The sequence below is a fragment of the Myotis lucifugus genome, unplaced genomic scaffold (genome assembly GCF_000147115.1).
Source record: "Myotis lucifugus unplaced genomic scaffold, Myoluc2.0 scaffold_1, whole genome shotgun sequence".
NCBI classification, from domain to species: domain Eukaryota; kingdom Metazoa; phylum Chordata; class Mammalia; order Chiroptera; family Vespertilionidae; genus Myotis; species Myotis lucifugus.
Genome location: NW_005871049.1, coordinates 31,978,033 through 31,997,172, shown reverse-complemented (window position 1 = coordinate 31,997,172; position 19,140 = coordinate 31,978,033). Strand labels below are relative to the sequence as shown.

The following is a 19,140-nucleotide window of genomic DNA, read 5'->3' as shown; positions in this document are numbered from 1 at the left end:
TGGCCCCAGAAATTGACAGTGCCTGGCAAGTCAAAAAAAAAAAAAAAAAGAGTGGGGTGCGCAGAGTATTGCTGCCAGACTTCTGCAGGAGTTTTAGACTAACCTTATTTTAAAAGCATCATATTGTACATTAGAAAAAAAACTTAGAAACAAATAGTAAAAAAATAAGTAATTTTAAAATCCCTGGAACCACACCACTCAGAAGACGCCAGTGAACGTCCTGCGTGTTTTCTTCCAGCTTGTTCCGTGCGGGCTTTAGAACTGACAGCAGAGTCGCCCGAGGCCTCTGATCGCAAGGTGGCTTGGCAGGTGGCCTTGGAGACGGGGTAGGTTCGGGGGTTGTGTGTCCCGGGATGGGATTCTAAGAAACCTCTCCCTGAATAACAGTGCGACGCGACGCTCCACAAAGTTGCAATAGAACCCCTGGTTGTGCCCTGCATCTCAATGACCAGTCATGCTGCCCGAGCACGACGGCATCCGAAATAAATGCCCTCCGCTCCGTAATAAGCTCGGCGTCCTGCAGCGGAGGCCGGCGCCAGAAGCTGCGGGGACCAAAAGGGGGACTCCCTGGCACCCACAGCTCGCCCCCTCTTCTGCGGGAGGATCCGCGGCTCCCACAGGTTGGCCCGCACCGCCCCGCGCCGGTGGCTGCTGCGAAAACCCGGCGTTGACACCGCACCCGGTTCCTTGCCTCCGCGCCGCCCGGCGAGCCGCACTGGGCATGCTCAGCACCGGCCGGCTCCGGCTCCAGTGGGTGGGAAGCGCCGCACTCCCGGCCGCCCGCCGGCGACGCAGCCCTCGCGGCACGGAGCTGGCGGAGGGGGCTCGCCGGCTGTAGGCGCTGCGAGTCCTCGGACGGGGAGCGCGGCGCGGCGGCCGCTCTCAGGCTGGCCATGGCGAGCGGTGCACGGGGGCCACCTGAGTGGCACGGCGGCGTCAGGTTAGCGGGGGCGCCCGGTGAGACCGGGCTGCGAGGCGCGGATAGCGGGGAGCCCCACACCTGGTGGGCGGTCGAGTCGCAGCTGCGGCTGTCACCGCGGAACTTTCTCGGGCACTTAGGGTGGTGGAGCCAGCGACGCAGGCTGCGCACTGGGAGGCGCGGCGAGGTCCCTGCAGCGGGCTCCCGGGGGTCGCAGGATGCTTCAACATACTGTGGGGCGGGACCCGGGGAGAGGGGGATGGATTGGGGACACCGCCTCTCAGGCTTATACGATAAGCCTCCTATGGCGTGGAACGCGGTGTCTACCGCGCGCTACCGAGGAGCCTCCCGGGTCTCCCAGGGAAGGGACGCCAAGTGCGCTGGGGCTTCGCCTGACTCGAGGTCGCTCCGGTCACCGTGCCTCAGTTTCCCCGAAATAGGGGGTAAGGTGTATTGTCCTATTGTCCTGGCCCCAGAAGGCCCTGAGCGGGGGTTCTGGGTCCGGTTCCGGGAGAGCGCCTTGTCCTGCTGCTGCAGGAGTGCGGGAAGCTGTGGTGCCTCCAGCCGCCGCCTCACGACTGGAGCTCTCTGAGTTTGTCGCATTTGCCTCCATAGCAAGTTGACACAGAATTGCTTCATGACGTGGCAAGGGAAACGTATTTCATCGGCTTAAAAAAAATAAAGTATTTGCAGAGCTGATTTATTTTACGCTCGACCATTAACCTGCCTTCCCCATCCAAAAAATTGGAGCTTGCAAGTTGCAAGATTTATAAAGCAAGCTAGCAAAAAAAAAAAAAAAAAAGGGAAGAATGTTTGCAGGTCCATTATCTGCTTACACTGTAGAAAATAACCTTTTATGGTTGAATTGCCATTGTTGTTAAGAATACTTGTTACAGAAAAGTTTGGTTACTGTAGCAATCTTTATTTTGTGTTAGCTTTATATTAAGAAGTTGGGAGGCTATCGTTGCAGAAGAGCAGTTTTTTGTAAAGTTTTCTCACTTTTATTTCTACATGAAACACATTTTTTTCCAGTTGCTACTATGCTGAACATAGTAAAATTGTTCAATATGAAATGCAAGATGGAAGATTAATTTTCAGAAAAGTTAGACCAATGTAGTTTTACTGGCATTTTACTTATATATTAAAGAAAAAAAAGACAATTTGTAGATCCCACTGTGGTTTCTACTGTTGGTTCTTCCTAAAATATTTAGTACCATTACCATTACTAGGATTTTTGGACCTATTAAGAGCAAGGTAAGCCATCCTTGTTTTAGTAGGAACTAGTTCTACCTCAATTAAAGCTATGTCCTCAAACCTATTTCCATAAGTACCATTTAGTGGGTTCAGTTTTTTCTTTATTAAGCTTATTATCTTGTTTGTATTCTTGATAGACCTTAATAGATTTTCAAGGTGCACTGACTTTTCATTGGGCTGTGAATAGCTTTTAATGTTTGTTCTTGCCTGCTCTGGTTCCTGCTGTAATTCCAGCTATCCTGGATGGTTTTCCCAAGTGTGCTCTATGTTATGCCTAAACATAACCAAGATTTAATAACAGGAAAGGCTTGAAATTTCCAGACAACAACAATAGCAACAATATGATTTCTACAAGCTAGGCCCAAAGTCCTCCATTTTAGCCAAATAGTTTGGTGTTCATCGCTCCTAAATGCATTTCTAAATACATTTATAGATAACTTTAGAATTCAGTGGTTCTCAACCTTCTGGCCCTTTAAATACAGTTCCTCATGTTGTGACCCAATCATAAAATTATTTTCGTTGCTACTTCATAACTGTAATGTTGCTACTGTTATGAATCATAATGTAAATATCTGATATGCAGGATGGTCTTAGGCGACCCCTGTGAAAGGGTCGTTCGACCGCCAAAGGGGTCGCGACCCACAGGTTGAGAACCGCTGCTTTAGATAATTGAGAAACACATATTGAGAAATTGTGCTTCCCTTTTCTATAAATATGCACCAGGTTAAAAATCTGCCATGAAGTAACACATATGTGTACAACTTATCCTGTACAGCAGGTTGGGTGTTCTCAGGCTGCATTCCCAAGTGGAAGTTAGTACTGGCTCTGCTGACCTTGAGGAAGCACTAAGCCTTTGTGAATGTGAGGTTTAATATAGATCAATAGGCCCCTTCTAGATCTATGTATATGGTTTTGTTTTTAGTTAGGAAGGACAATGAAATTTAACAAAAGACATATTTAAACTCCACATTCTCCTAACCTAAAACTTACAAAAGCAACAGGGTTTAGATTCAAGAGGGATTTTATTATTGCTAACGAAGAGAAAGTAGCAAAGTAGATTTTTGTATTCAAATTAGAAAACAGGTAATAATTTCTTCTCTTTTGTACCTAACTGTTGGGTTCTTGCAGCTCAAGTGCCAAGCACATAATTATTTTTTCATGTCTTTAGATTTCTATACTTTATAGAAATTAGTAACATTAGATATTCATAGCAAACTATTACCTTTAAAAATATAGTCAAATCTCACTTCTGGAACATCTCCCATCTCAAATAATTTGGCGTGTGGCCTGTTCTTGTCTAGCCAAGCCCAGGACACTTAAAACTATGACCACATTTTGTGACCCCTGGCAAATCATAATGAAGTTAAACATGGCCTTAGATGCAAATGGTTGCTCTAATACCTCCTTGGAGTGGTTAAAGGATTAAGGGGTTTGGTTGATCATGTGATGATAACCAGGTAAGAGCTGTCAGAAATAGTTTCTAAACTGTACTCAAAACAGAAGTCCTCTGAATTTATTGGTCTTGTGCCTGCCTCCACCTGAGGTCTTTTCTCATCAAAATATCACAATTCATTTTTCTTCTCCACAATCTTTTATAGTTAGTCCCCTGAGGCTGCAAAAATGAATAAGACAGTGACTCACACCCAGTCAGCGAGACATGCTTGAGGACAGATAAACTATAGTTCAGAGCAAGTGCTGCAGGAGAGGTGGTTGTACATGGAACTGAGGAGACTTAGGAATGAGCCCCTTGGGTTGGAGGAAGAGGAGGGGTCTCATGAAAATAGTGACATTTCCATGGGACTTTAAGGAATGCCTAAGGAATTGGGTGGGGGACTTCCAAGCAGAGAAGGAGACTTCCCAGGCAGGAGAAACACCATCGTGGTATTTAGAATGATAGCTACCCCTCCCCCAAAAGATACTCCCTTTGGGGCTTGGCAGATGTGATTCAGTTGAGGATCTTGACAGGGAGAGATTTTTCAGGATTATCCAGTGGGCCCAGTATAATCACAAGAGTCCTGATAAGTGAAAGAGGGAAGCAGAAGTCAGCCTCTGAGTGATGCCACGTGGGAGAGACTTGACCAGCCCTTGCCGGCTCTGAAGGTGGGAGGGGTCCATGAACCAAGGAATGAGAAGCTGGAACAGGCAAGGGAACGATGGTCCCCTAGAGCTTCCAGAAGGAATACAGCCCTGCCAACTCCTTAATTAACACATTATGACCCATGCTGAACTTCTAACCCACAGAACGGAAAGATAATAAAGTTGTGTGTTCAGTCACCAAGACTGTAACTTAAGTGCCGTAGAAAGGAGCCATAGAAAGCAAATGCAGCCACACACAAAGAAGGATTTGGTGTGATGGAATAATAGGCAGGGGCAGGAGAAGGGGAATGAAGTGGTCCTTTCATTGTGAGAAACTTGATGTCATGCAAACGAGTTTGGATTTTATCCTATTATAGATAAACAGCGGGAAACCAGCAAATGACTTTTAAACAGGAACGTGCAATGACGACTGCTACCAGATTCATCTTCAAAAAAAAAAAAAATGCAATGTACAGCTGAATCTCAGGTTTCACAGGGCATTTTGACAAAGGGTGTCTAACCAGAGGTGGGCAGCGATGGATAGAGATCTGGAATCAGCATGTTATGTGATTCGGTTCTCTGAGTTGACCTGAAAGGACATGTCTAGGCATGAGTTAAATTAATAACTGAAGGAAACTCATTCACAATTTCGAGTAGAAGAAGGACATAGTAAAGCAGAAAGGCCAAGTAGCACTTGACTGCTTTGTTTCTGCCAGGCAGCTGCTGAGCTGGCTGCATACCATGCAGACATGAGCAGAGAGCTGGGAAAGCTCAAATTTAACATAGTTAACTTGGGAATGATGTTGGGTCATCTGGACCAACTCTGACTAGTGGGTAGTAGCTGCTTGTAGTGCTGTGGGCTTATACAGGCTCAGCTGAGGAGTTGCCATGATCAATTAGCAATGTTTGCCATGGGCTCCATATTCGCTGGGGCTGGGTGACAGCTATAATACTAGCTGACCTAACTTCTGTGTTTAAATATATGGAATGTAATCATTCTTTCCAGACATATTTATTCGGCCCCTTTAATGTTCAAGGGCTTAATATCTGTCCTGCAAAACCTTACAGTCCGGTTGAATTGACATCTCTGTGTGTCCGAAAACCTACCTGTGTGTCCGAAATCTTCTACCTTAGGATCACAAGAGTGGCTTTAATTGAAACTAAACTGTATGTCAGGAAAAAATGAGTAAGAGATAAACAAATTTTTCAGGAATGATAAAGGAAGCCCTGGGCTGGCAAAATCTGATATTGGAAAGAATAGTAAGACTTGATTAAGATTGATATTAATGAAAACAAAACCCTACATCTTTATTGTGTAGCTTCCATTTGCATAACTTGGTAAGATTTTTACCCAAACTTCCCTATGTAGTGATGCAATAATTGTTGTCCACTGCAAAAGAAGAGCTCAGCATGAACTGTTCCTCTTTTTTGAATCTCTTCTGCCTTAGTCTCTGGGATGTGCGCCTTAGATATTTTTTGTTTTGTCATTATTGTTGTTTTGTTGTTGTTGTTTATTTTATTTTTTACATATTTTAATTGATTTCAGAGAGGACCAGAGAGGGAGAGAGAGAGACAGAAACATCAATGATGAGAAAGAATCATTGATCGACTGCCTCCTGCACACCCCACACTGGGCATCGAGCCCACAACCCGGGCATGTGCCCTGACCGGGAATCGAACTGTGACCTCCTGGTTCATAGGTCCACGCTCAACCTCTGAGCCACGCCGGCTAGGCGTTTTGTGTGTGTGTGTGTGTGTGTGTGTGTGTGTGTGTGTGTTTTGTTCTTCCTCTGAGTGTTTGCCTTTCAAATTTCCCTAGCTTCTACCTCACCTTCTCATCTTGTGGCCCACTGTGTTCTTCCCAGGTAATTTAATTTTTCCTGAACTGCATCAGTCACCCATACACCACTGTCTCCAAATCTGTATTTCCAGAAAAGCCTCTCTTATCTATTCAGTAATTAATTCATCATTTCATTCAATAAATATTGGTAATCTGAGAGTTTATAATCTAGTGGAGGATCAAATGTGCAAAAGACAATTACAGTGAAAATGTGGAATTATGGGTAAAGGTCAGTGAGAAAAGGAGTGTCTGGGGCTCCCCGGGCATCCTGGAGAGCTTTTGAACCATGACTTGAAGGCCAAGTAGGGGTTCACCAGATGTGCAAGCTTATGGAAGGCAGCACGGTGAAAAACACAGAGGTTCTGGGGGGCTTCAAGGAGTTCAGGAAAGGGAATGTGATGGGGACCGGGGAGGGGATGCTCCAGAGATGAGGTGAAAGAGGCCATGAAGGATCATCTATGCCCTGCCGAGGACTTTATAGTTTCATGCTTCTGACAAAATGAAGACATGGAATATGTTTTAAATCAGACATTTTAGCATCAGCTGACTTCCGCAACAACATGGCGTATGGACTGGAGGACCGGCAAGACTAGAGGCAGATCAGCAAGAAAGGAGTCTATTAAGTGATGCCAGTCAGAGATGATGGGCAGGTAAACCAGGGAGTGGTAGCCATGTGGGCTGGAAAGGAAAGGATGTCATTGGATGACTTGGGTCAAGTACTGCTGATGTGTGGCAGGCACACCCTCTCAATGGATTTCAGGCTTAGAGCAATTCTCAAGGGCTCTCCTACCAAGTGCAAGCCTTTGCATTACCGGAGGGACTAACTTCCACTGCACTGGCTTAGGCAGAGGGACCTAAAGTAAGGACAGAATGTACACAGAGCTGCGAGTGAGTGAAGAAGTCGGAACTTCATCATCACAGGGCACAGAATTTTGTAAGAGGATGGAAGAGAGAAGGAATTAATTCCCTGATGGCTCTCCAGCTTCCCGACAGAAGCATTTGGGGTTTGCTGATGAGACAGAAGAAACTTAGTGTGGGGTGGGCTTCCCTAATTCTGGATCACAAAGTAACTGTTTGAGAGTCTGGGCTGAAGTTGACTCTTCATAATCAGTGGGAAAGAGGAAGCTGGCTGAGATTTTTAAAATATAAACCCAATTCTTTCCTTCCATTGAGGATTTGAGTGGCTCCTGGTCCCAGGAAGAGTATAAGGGAAGGCTTTGCCTCTTAAGGAAATAAATGGGTTCAAGTGCTCCTGAATTACCCACTGAACGGGCCCATCCAGTTCCAACAAGGCCAGAGGAGCCTGGGGCTAATTCAAATCATTCTTATCTGTTTATTAAAGCAGTGCCTCTCATAGACAAGCTGGGAGGCTGCTGTTCGGGTACCCTCCTGAAAACTAGCGAGAGCTCTATATCTGTAACAGTGGAGACCATCCCAAATTGACCAGCAGTTAACTCTTATCCCAGAGGCCAGGCTCCCCTATAAAGAAGTAGGTAGATGCCTAGGGACTGTGCTTTCTTAAAGACCACTTTCCCTGGTCCTCAGCAGAGGGAGGTATTTGAATGAAAACTGCATTAGTGTTTGGCTCCAAGAGTCACTGTTCGGCTCCAAGAGTCACCCAAGCCTTGTAGTAACTATTGATGTTTCTTGCTGCTCAGCTGCTATTGCTAAGTTTGTTTTGTAAATTTCTGCTACCCTAGGGAAAGGGTGGGCTGCGCTGCTTTGCCATGTTACTGGGCAGTCTGCACTTCCGCTCTTGCTCTCTCCCAGCCATCTTTTTGTCATTCCTGCAGCCAGTCTCAAGTGGGAGGGAAAGTTTTTCCCCCTGAAGGTTGGTTCAAGCCTAGATTACTTGGTCACTGAGTGAGTCTAGCTCCTGTTAGACTTCCGAACGTTTTTCTCCTTTCTAAAACACTTTTGAGGAACTTGAAATTAACGAAAATATTTGAGTATCACCAATCCTTTGCTTTACTGGAGGCTGAGCATTTCTCCCCAGTACATCCGAACCCAGGACTTATAGTGGATTTCTGGTCCTTTCCTGCCTTCATAGGACATCTCATCCCCACCTCCAGGTTATGGCCATCTATCTCCCCTTCTTTACTGGGGTGGTAGTTTTTACTTCCTAAGTAATGGATCATGTATCCCAAAGTCTTTTTTATTGTTTCTCCTAAGAGCCCCTAGAGGCCTCTTATTAATAGAATTTCTGGAGGGGTGCCTAATATCCAATAGCGTTCTAGAGATGGGCCTTGCTAAAAGATGCTGTAACAGGTTTTTATTCTTAATTGGCATGCCATGTTTGTTTCCCCCTTGCTTGTCTAAACTGCCCTATCACCTTTATTCATCTTTCAGGACTTGGTCAACCCCAGGAACATTCTGTGACCTTTCCAGCTAGCCCTCCACTGAATTTCTGTGGTATTTACCCAGTTTGGTGCTTAATTATATGTGACTTCATATGCAGATATCATCAAAATTCTAGACACCTCTAGGGTAAAGACCTGGTGTTTAATCTGCCCTGGCCAGTGTGGCTCAGTTAGTTGGAGCATCATCCCTGTACACATCAAGGTCACAGGTTTGATTCCCTGTCATTGGGGCACGTATGGGAGGCAACTGATCTCTCTCTCTCTCTCTCTCTCTCTCTCATTAAAACACACACACACACACAAACATGTCCTCAGGTGAGGATTAAAAAAATAACAAGTTTTTTAATTCCCACAGGAATTGGTACTAAATTGATAATAGTAGCCTCATAAATACTTTGAGTTCAATTAATTGATATGACTGGCTCCTAATTGTTTTCCTCGCTTGCATGAATCTGACTGCCCAGCTGAGAAATGATTGAGAACACCTGGAAAGTGTGCTCAGCCTAACAGGGCCTTTTCCCATCAAAAGTGATAGGAAAGCAAATCTTCCTTCAAAAGTTCTCTGTGGAAACCCTCGAATCTACATTTTCAACTATCTTCTGATGTTTCGTTTAGTATATTTCCCATTGTCACATTGAAAACCACTTGACTTGGGGGAAAGGGTGATCTTAGAATATGCACTAAAGTATTGCTCTTTGTACAAATATTAAAACAATACTTTTTAAAATGATAAATAATCACAATATTTTTAATTCTTTTTTAAAAATAATAATTATGACAGTTTGGAGGTGCGCAAGCTGTGGTGTTCCTCACTGATAACTGCATGCAGATAGCTAGAGTCCTGGACTGAGTCAGATGTGTTTCTACGAGGGTTGGTGGCTTGGCCTCTGCTCTTTTCAGTGCATGATGGATAGAAACACATAAGCCTGCGTGTGTCCTGAGACAGTGGTAAGACCCAGAAGGCATAACTTCTGCGATGGTGTTATGTAAACCAAAAATGCTAGGGGAACATAAGGGACATTGTCTCATGCTCATAGTAAGAATCAAATCGAGTAGAATGTAAATTAAAGAGCCCCTTTTGGTCTGTTTTTCAAGAGGATCCAGTTCTTAGTGAATGTCCGTTAAAAATATTTGGCATGAGTGATTTGGAGAAATGCTCATTATGCAATTCCACTTTGTGATAATGGGCTGGTAGAGAAAGGAAACTAAAAAAACAACACACTTGCCCTAACCAGTTTGGCTCAGTGGATAGAGCGTCAGCCTGCGGACTGAAGGGTCCCAGGTTCGATTCCGGTCAAGGGCATGTACCTTGGTTGCGGGCACATGCCCAGTAGGGAGTGTGCAGGAGGCAGCTGAATCGATGTTTCTCTCTCATCGATGTTTCTCTCTCATCGATGTTTCTAACTCTCTATCCCTCTCCCTTCCTCTCTGTAAAAAAATCAATAAAATATATTCAAAAAAAAAACAACACTAAAGCTTTTTAAACTACCCTCTCCAGTTATAGAGCATATTTTTTTCAAGTAGATGAAACTTTATTCTGATAGAACAAACCCCGGGTGATCCAGATCTGAACTGTGGCTCTGAATGGCCCCAATCATAGAGCCAAAGAGACAAGGAATGCAGATTGGTTTTGACATTTTAAAATCTAAATTAAGTAGGCAGTTGCTTTTCATTTCAACAGTGGGAAGAATGTATATTTTGGGGGATGGGGAAACTTTCCCCTTTCTTTCCCTGTTAGTTCTTCTGACTGGTCGAATCATTAAAATGACATAAGGCAGATTGGCAGGAGAAAATCAAATTTGCAAAGTGCTCACAGGGAATTCACACAAGCAAGAAAATTCCTAGGACAGTAAGGCAACCTGAGGTATAGATGTCATTCTGGATTAAGGAGGGGGAAGAGGGGGGCTAGGACTTTAAAGGGAATTAAGCAGGTCACAGGGAGATGAAAAGAGTTAATGTTTAGTAAACAAATATTTGTTGGGCCCTCGTGAATCAAAGACACTGGGTGGACTTTAATGAAATAGCTTTGCTGGGTTCCTCCCTGTTACGACTCCTAGATCAGGTTAAACTATAGTTATCTATGAAGATTGTGCCTTCCTGAAGCAGGTATTCTAGCTTAAATTCTTTTAGGCAGTAAGGGGAAGGCCAGAGGGTCTTCCTGATCCTGCTGGACCGTGACTGTTTCTAGCTCAGAATAATCTGCCTAACAGAGTGACACATCTTAGGGCAGCTCATCAGAACCTACACAGGCTTAGGAATTATTCCCCACAAACTTAACTCATCTCAGACCACAGCCAGAGTCCAAGGACAGGCTGGATTCCCACAGCCTCCTTCCACGCTCCCTGAGCCTCGCTCCCAGGGCCGAGTTTGGAACACCACAGCTGTCACGGCTCATATTAGGATAAGGTGCATTTCCCAAGACTGACTTTTAGAGAAATCTTTGTTGATATTTTAAAGTTAGTTTTGTCCTCGAGAATATTTACCTAGATTTTCTAAGAAATGGGTGGAATTTGTCAGAAATGCAGGGCAAATGTAGCTGCCCGGTAAATTAGTAATATGTCTAAATGAAAGGGCCCAGAAGTAATATAAGTTCAGGTACTTGGCTATGTGCAAAGCACGTCTCCAGACATGGGGACATGACAGTGAAGAGTGTCTACTGCAACAGAAGCCCAGCCCTCTGGGAACTTATATCTTCGCAGGGGCAGACACGTGCACACATACATGGTAGAAAAGGGCAGGGTAAACGTGGACAGCGGGTGATGGGGTAGGGCCCACTATCTATAATAATAAAAGTGTAATATGCAAATCAACTGAATGACCGAACAGCAGAATGACCATCCAGACCATCTTCTGGACGACAATCCTATGACACACACTGGCGCCAGACCAGCCAAGGCGAGTACAATGCGATTGGTCAGGGGGCCCTGCCATCGCCCCAAGATGGCCCCGCAGAGGGAGGCCCAGGCCACCCTCTGCAGGGTGATCAATGGGAGGGCTCCCTGATCAAGTGCCCCAAAGAGGGAGGCCCAGGCCACTGGCCAGCAGGGCGATCTATTTGGGGGAGGGGAGAGGAGGGGGCCTCCTCGATCACCCCAAAGAGGGAGGCCCAGGCCACTCTCTGCTTGGTGATCAATCATGGAGCCCCGGCCAGGTGGGTGAGGCCCCCCGGCTGGCAGCCACAGAGGGAGGCCCAGGCCACCAGCCAGCAACACTGTGGCAGGTGTGCAGGGCTGGCCAGTGATCGCCCTGTAGAGGGAGGCTCAGGCCAGCCAAGCGATAGCACCCCATGTCTGTCACCTGCAGAGGAAGGCGACCAGTGGTGGGGGAGGGGGGGCAGCGCCGCACAGATGGCAAGCAGTGGCAGCGGCGGGGGCGGGGCCAGCTGCTGGCAGCCAGGGGAAGGAAAGCTCTGATAGGCCCTGATCGCCAGCCAGGCCTAGGGACCCTACCTGAGGAGTCCCAGATTGTGAGAGGACGCAGACTGGGCTAAGGCACCCCCCCCCCCACCCTGTGCACAGATTTCATGCACCAGCCTCTATCTAGTTCTATATAAGATGACTAAGGAGGGCCTGCTGAGGTGTCATTTGAGCTGGGCCCCGAGGAGTCAGAAAGGAAGTGTGGGAGTGAGTCTTGTAAGTACCAGGGGCACTGCTTCCAAATGAAGGAATAGCAAGTGCAAGGGTTCCAGTGTATGAGGCATATTCTAAGATTGGCAGAGCCCAGTGTGGCTGGCGGGAAGTGAGAAATGAATACTGCGAGGCAGCCAGACACCAAATATCCTAGAGACCATGGAAGGGCCTTCTCTAGCTTTTACCCTGGAGTGAGGAACCGTTGCAAATGTAGATTGTAATAACTAAAGTGTTAGTGTTTTGTTTTAATTTTCTTTGAGGCATTCCCCATGCACATATTGTTACTAATCATTCAAAAAAAGAAAAGTCATTCACGCCTCCTGCCTAGCACAGCCAACAAATATTTGAGCACCGACCACATTTTGTTATAAGGGAATTTTCATGATAAAAATTATACCTCAAGTTGTAAGAGCAGACACAAGACTACTCTGTAGTGAATTATCAAGTGAAATTTCAAGGCCCCAGATGAGGGTTGTGATAATCATCAGCCTCTCAGTGGTACAGCAAAGATCCTTGTGGTCCTTGGTCTGAAGAGGAAAGGTTGGGTAAGTGGCGTGGCCACAGGTGCTAGGGTGATCATCTCCAGGTAGCAAGGTCCTTGTACTGAGCTGCCCCAAGAGTGGGGTTGAAGGGAGAGGCCTGCATCAATAGCCGTGAGGAGAGTCCATCTGTGCGTGGCAGCCTAGCAGCAGGCCCATCCTGCCTACCTTAAGCCCTAAAGCAGTGGTTCTCAACCTTCTGGCCCTCATGTTGTGACCCATACAGTTCCTCATGTTGTGACCCAACTATAAAATTATTTTCGTTGCTACTTCGTAACTGTAATGTTGCTACTGTTAAGAATCGTAATGTAAATATCTGATATGCAGGATGGTCTTAGGCGACCCCTGTGAAAGGGTCGTTCGACCGCCAAAGGGGTCGCGACCCACAGATTGAGAACCGCTGCCCTAAAGGAATCTGAGCTGATTCACCTCTGTAGTATGCTGAGGACAGCTGGAGGTTGCGGCTGGGGGTGGGGGCAGGGGGTCCAAAGGCTTTGGAAGCATGGGTCTGTTTTCTCCCTCATCATACTGTCCAGGATGTAAGGAATACACAAGAGGGTGCTTTTTCTATGGAGAACAAGTTCCCTTGTACAGTATGGTATACAAGCTGGCTCCTGGGCCATCCATCAAGTCACAGATGGCTTGGCAATCACAGTACTTCGCCCTGGTTGAAGTCTCTGTAGTGGGATCTTTATCTGAATATGAACAACCCCCTTGCTCTTTCCCTCTTCTCTCCTCACCTCGCCATTTCTTTCCTTCACCAGCTGCAGTCACACCCCTGGCTGTGTGGTCACAGAATGGTAGATTTGGAAGGGACCTAAGAAAGAGAAGGGTCTGTGGCTCCGAGGATCAGCTAACTGCCAGAGGCCATTTCCTAGTAAGTGGAAAAACTGAGGAAAGGAGCTAGTAGGTCTTAATCCTAAAAGGCTAAACTGGTCCTCTCTTCACACCTCACCTCCAAATTTCTGTTCTTGATCTTAACCTTAGGGCCCATCCCATGTTCTATCTCAGGAACTTAATTCCACCCTAATTCTGATCTCAGCTCCTAGGCCACAGGGAGACTTGTAGTTGTCACTTGGAACACTGGCTGTTCCTATTGCTACTCTCTGTCTTGGTTAGGCACTTATTAATACTACTAGTGGCCCAGTGCATGAAATTCGTGCACAGTAAAAGGGAATTAATTAGAGGAAATATTTTAATACTGCTATTTGCCCTTTCTCTATAATAGAAGTGTCAGAGATGAAAGAAAATTAGTATATGAAAATCTTCCTCCTGTCAGAGTCTGGGGCATGCTGCGGGACCCAGAGTCAAGTCCCTGCCCACCCGTGTGCACCTTGAAATCGCGCGAGCCCCAGACCCGGCCAGCCCCACCCCTATTGGGCGAGATCCAGACCTGGCCGGTCCCACCCCCGACAAGCCCCACCGGATGGGGGCACAGCCTCAGGTCCCCCAGCCTGGCGCCAGGCAGGGGGCGCAGCCTCAGGGCCCCTGTCAAGCCCCACTGGGTGGGGGGGTGCAGCCTCAGGTCCCCCGGCCTGGTGCCGGGCAGGGGGCGCAGCCTCAGGTCCCCCAGCCTGGTGCCAGAGCAGAGGGCATGGCCTGAGGTTCCCCAGCCCAGCGCCGGGGCAGGGGCCGCAGCCTGAGGTCCCCTGTCAAAGCACTGCCGGGCGGGGGAGGCGCAGCCTCAGATCCCCCAGCCCGGCGCCACACAGCCTCAGGTCCCTGCTGATCGCTTGTTATGGCTCGTTATGGGAACCCTGCCTCTACTGTGGGCGCAGTCATCTTGTGTTATGGGAACCCTGCCTCTGTTGTGGGTGCAACCATCTTTGTGATGGAGTGAGGGTCAATTTGCATATTACCTCTTTATTATATAGGATAGGATCCTTCACACTCAATAATGAGATAGCTTTATCATGGGAAGTCCCACCACATAATAACCAACCTTTTTAAGAGTGTTCCTATGAAGAACTGCGCTCCGACAAGTGCTCTGTGTTTGGCTGATGGGAAGCCATCGGAAGCCATCTGTGTATAATCAAATGCGGGGGAGAGGGTTTGAGAAAGGCACTTTCACTATCAAGGCTTAAGAGTTTGCAAAGTGTGCCAGAATCTGCAAAAAATGTAAACTCACAGTTGCATCAGGCCATGAATCATATTTAGGAAGGCATGGTAAGAATATTGCTCTCTGATTTATAGACCTGTGTATTCTGCAGACTGCCCAGGTTGGGGCGGGGGGAGGTGGGGGGGGGCATGGGGTTGCCTCCTCCATCCAGGCAGAGTGCTGGCCTACCTGGACTTGCAGGCAGGCAGCAAGGGGCCAGCACTTTAATAAAATAGCTCCCTGATGCATGGGACGCTCCGGCCATCTTCCCAGCCAGAGGTGAGTTCTGACTCATTGAGATGTGCAGGCTTCCAGGGATCCCTCAGCTCCTACCTGGCTTTACTCTGGATTTAGGTGCTTATGTATTAGATACATCAAGATCTTGGGAAATGGGCCCGCAATGAAATTAAAGCAAGAATTGAAAATTGGCAGAAGTAGTGCTATAGGTTAGCAGGTAATAGAAACTGGACTATAAATGAACATTTTAATCTCCCTATATACATCTATAATAATAAAAGTATAATATGCTAATTAGACCGGATGTCCTTCCAGATGAAGCCGGGGCTGTGAGGGAAGCCTGGGTCCTGAGTGCCTGCTGGCAGCCGGAGGGAAGCCCGGGTTCCAGGTGCCAGAAGGAAGCTGGTGCCGGCAGCCAGGGGAAGGAAGGCCTACTCTTGCATGAATTTTGTGCATTGGGCCTCTAGTACTCTAATAAATGAGTAGGGAGAACATTTTGAAAAGACACTCTTTTCTTTGGGGTGGGGACACTTTCTTTTTTAAGATGCTGGGGAGATGCTGAAAAACTATGTAGTGGAAAAGACTGGCCAAGCAGGACAGAAACAGCTAGAGAGGCTTCTGAACCAGCTTTGGGTGGACTAGAGAATCTGGTAATGATGGTGATAGAGATGAAAAAAATGTTAAGACAGCATTGCCAGCCTTTTCATCTACATGGTTATGTGTTTGGGGGATTCGCTTGGGCAGCATAAAGTCACCATCCGCCAGTGCTTCTATCCCATTTGTATTCCGTTCCCAGGTTTGATTTATTTCCTGGACCATCAGGCTTCTGAGGAAACATCTCTCTGATCAATTAAGGATTTACATTAATTGGGCCCAAAACTATTTCAGGCAACTCATTTAGAATGAGAATTCGAAGAAATAAATACACACTAAAACATCAATAAACTCTTCTAAAAGATATACCTGATTAGAATAGCCCTCATTGCATGTCTCAACTGTTAGAGCCACGTAAACATTGCCTATGTGGCGAGAAATTTTAATGTAATATCAGACCCCGTCTGGGCAGGAACTTTGTATCCTGGTTCTATCCTGGGACTCTTGGTAATTGCTTACGTTCTCTGGGCCTTTCTTTTTTATTTTTGTTAATCCTCACTGGAGGATATATTTTTCCATTGATCTTAGAGAGTGGGAGGGAGTGGGGGTGAGGGAGAGGGACACATCTATGTGAGAGAGGCACACTGATTGGTTGCCTCTTACACATGCCCTGTCTAGGGCTGAGGATCAAACTTGCAACCCAGGTAATCGAACTCGAGAGCCTTCGGTGCTCGGGGCGACACTCTAACCGCTTTGGCACACTGGCCAGGGCTGGGCCTCCCTTTCTAATATTGTATAAAGAAAAACCTATGAAAAAAATCCGAGTTTTTTTTCATACTCAAATTCTAGTTTTGTAAACAAATATCTATGGTAGACCTATTTTATCTGGCTTAATGATAATCATTTTATTTGTAGAGGAAAGCCTTTAATATCTTCTTTCCTCTTCTCCTTTTATAGTCATTTTATTTCTGAGAGCTTTATTTTATATCATTCTTACTTTTAATCAGAAAAACATTCCACATGAGGGAAAAATATGATGAAGATCCAGAAATGGTTTCTTAATATTTTGCACCATCAAAAATTAAGTACCAGAAAGATGGTATCTGAGCCAATAGTTCATTTTTAGGTTTGAAAATCAGTGTCTTAAAACAGATCAGTTTTTTGAAAAGTATGTGCCTTTTGCGTATCAAAAATAGCAGCATAAAATTCTGCACATGCTTTAACATTAGTGTAGTCCTGTGATGGCGAACCTTTTGAGCTCAGCGTGTCAGCATTTTGAAAAACCCTAACTTAACTCTGGTGCCGTGTCACATATAGAAATTTTTTGATATTTGCAACCATAGTAAAACAAAGGCTTATATTTTTGATATTTATTTTATATATTTAAATGCCATTTAACAAAGAAAAATCAACCAAAAAAATGAGTTCGCGTGTCACCTCCGACGCGCATGTCATAGGTTCGCCATCACTGGGTAGTCGATAGAATAGAATGAGATCTTTTGTTCTAGCTCTTTCTAAATTATTCATTAAGCTTAAAGAGCTCCTCTGGTGGTCATTCACAACAGTCCAGCAAGACAGGGGATATATTTCGTTCTCCCCGTTAACTATCTAAATCATCCTAATACCACACAGTTAAAGGAAAGGGTGTACGAAGAATGCTATGAGGTCACCTTCTCTTGGTCTCTTGTTCCTCCTAGGGAGTGACTATTTTCCTAAGACAGGTCCTAGTTCCTCCCATGATATGCTGCCTGCCACGTAGCTCTCCATTGGTGACAATTCATAGATGTAAGAGGCGCTGTTGCTGCTGGTCATCATGATTCCATCCATCAGTCAGGGGTTCTGGAGAGAGAGGCGAGTGGACCAGGCAGGAGCCACCATGGTCTGCTTGGCCACCGGCAGCTGGCAGGCCCTCCTCCAAGTGCAGCAGCGCCTGTGCAGTGCTGCCCAAGGGAGCTGTTAGGTGAAATTGCTCATTCGTGTACTTATGTGCATTCCACTTTCAGTGCCAGGCATTGGTTCTGGACACACGAGGCACTCCTCTCTGCAGAGAGCTGTCTGTATAGCCATAGGCCCCGCCACTCGGGAAGTCTGGTGTTACCTTAACCTGCTCTGCAGTCAGCCAGTCATTAAGTCTTATATATTCTAATTCCTCTTCCTCTTCAGGATCTGCCTATGTCTTCCTTCCCCACTGCTTTTAGTTCAGGCCCCTCTGCTTTCCCTTTCCTTCCTGGATATTGTTGTAGGCTCCTAGCCATCTCTACCTCACCAGCCACACTATGAACAAGGTGATCTTTCTAAAAACAAAACTGGCCATGTCACCGCCCCCTTTCAAGACCTGTGGGTACGCCCCATCCTCGGTATTTCATACCATTCCTTCCTTATCTGGACCAGCCTCGTTTCCGGTCGCTTCCCCTCCCTTCTGCACACTATACACGGTGCCTAATTACATACATTTCCCCAATTATGCCAGATTCTCGCTAATCACCATTTCTTGGAATATGCTCTTCCTCTTTTTGAGTCAGCTTCCCTTCCGTGTTGTACTTGGTGAAATCCTTGAAAATTAAACTAAATGGTCACGTCTTCTAGGAAGTTCTTCCTGGACCCCAGGCCACTTGGGTCTTCTTATCTATATCTTCTTATCTGGCACCTCCTTGATGGGGCAGTCACCACACTGTGTTATGATTGTTATTTTACTTTTCTCTCTCCTCTCTCAGATTCTTGGATGATAAGTATAGGACTATGTCTTACCTTTGTTTTCCTTACCCCTGGCATTGTGCCTGACAGAGGGAAATTTCTTAGTTAATGTGTATTGATCTGGCCCCGCCAGCGTGGTTCAGTGGTTGAGCATCAACCTATGAACCAGGAGGTCATGGTTCGATTCCCGGTCAGGCACATGCCGGGATTGTGGACTTGATCCCCAGTGGGGGGAGTGCAGGAGGCAGCCCATCGATGATTCTCTCCCATCACTGATGTTTCTATCTCTCCCTCTCCCTTCCTCTATGAAATCAATTAAAAAATATTTTTTAAAAATGTGTGTTGATTTGGATTGAACTGATCTGTCTGGATGCTTCTAAAAGTAAAAACGATGCTCTTCCATACTTTTGTGTAATGATCACATTTGCCATCTAGGTCAGGAATTACCTTTGTGTGATTAGAAGTATCAAGAATCTCTACACAACCCTGGCCAGTGTGTCTAAGTGGTTAGTGTCAGCCTGCACGCCAAAGGGTCATGGGTTCCATTCCCAGTCAAGGGCACGTACCTGGGTCAAGGGTCTGATCCGCAGGGCCCCCTTCAGGACATGTGTGGGAGGCAACCAATCAATGTGTCTTTCTCACATTGATGCTCTTTCTCTTTCTCTTTCTCCCCCCTCCCTTTCTCCCTCCCTCCCACTCTTTCTAAAAATCAATGGAAAAATATCCTCGGGTGAGGATTTAAAAAAGAAAAAGAATCTCTACACAAATAGATTCTTGAACATGGATAGGAAAGAAAATGGACAGTATGAATCTCTTTCTGTAATATGACTTTGGACACTGAGCTAACACTTAGCTGATTTAGCACTTAAATGATTTGATTCTAGACGGCAGTAATTGCTA

General features: G+C 46.1%; 1 protein-coding gene across 2 annotated transcripts in view; it reads left to right on the top strand.

Annotated features, from left to right (window-relative positions):
* Positions 1-819: 819 nt before the first annotated feature.
* MFAP3L (microfibril associated protein 3 like) overlaps positions 820-19,140 on the top strand; it is a 39,422-nt gene continuing 21,101 nt past the window's right edge. The window contains exons 1-2 of one of the 2 annotated variants that reach the window (XM_023755609.1): positions 829-940; positions 13,382-13,494. The gene's annotated coding sequence lies outside the window, so the exon portion shown is untranslated. Of the gene's footprint in view, positions 941-13,381; positions 13,495-19,140 lie in introns of both variants that reach the window. The other variant, XM_006081891.3, reaches the window with a different exon arrangement.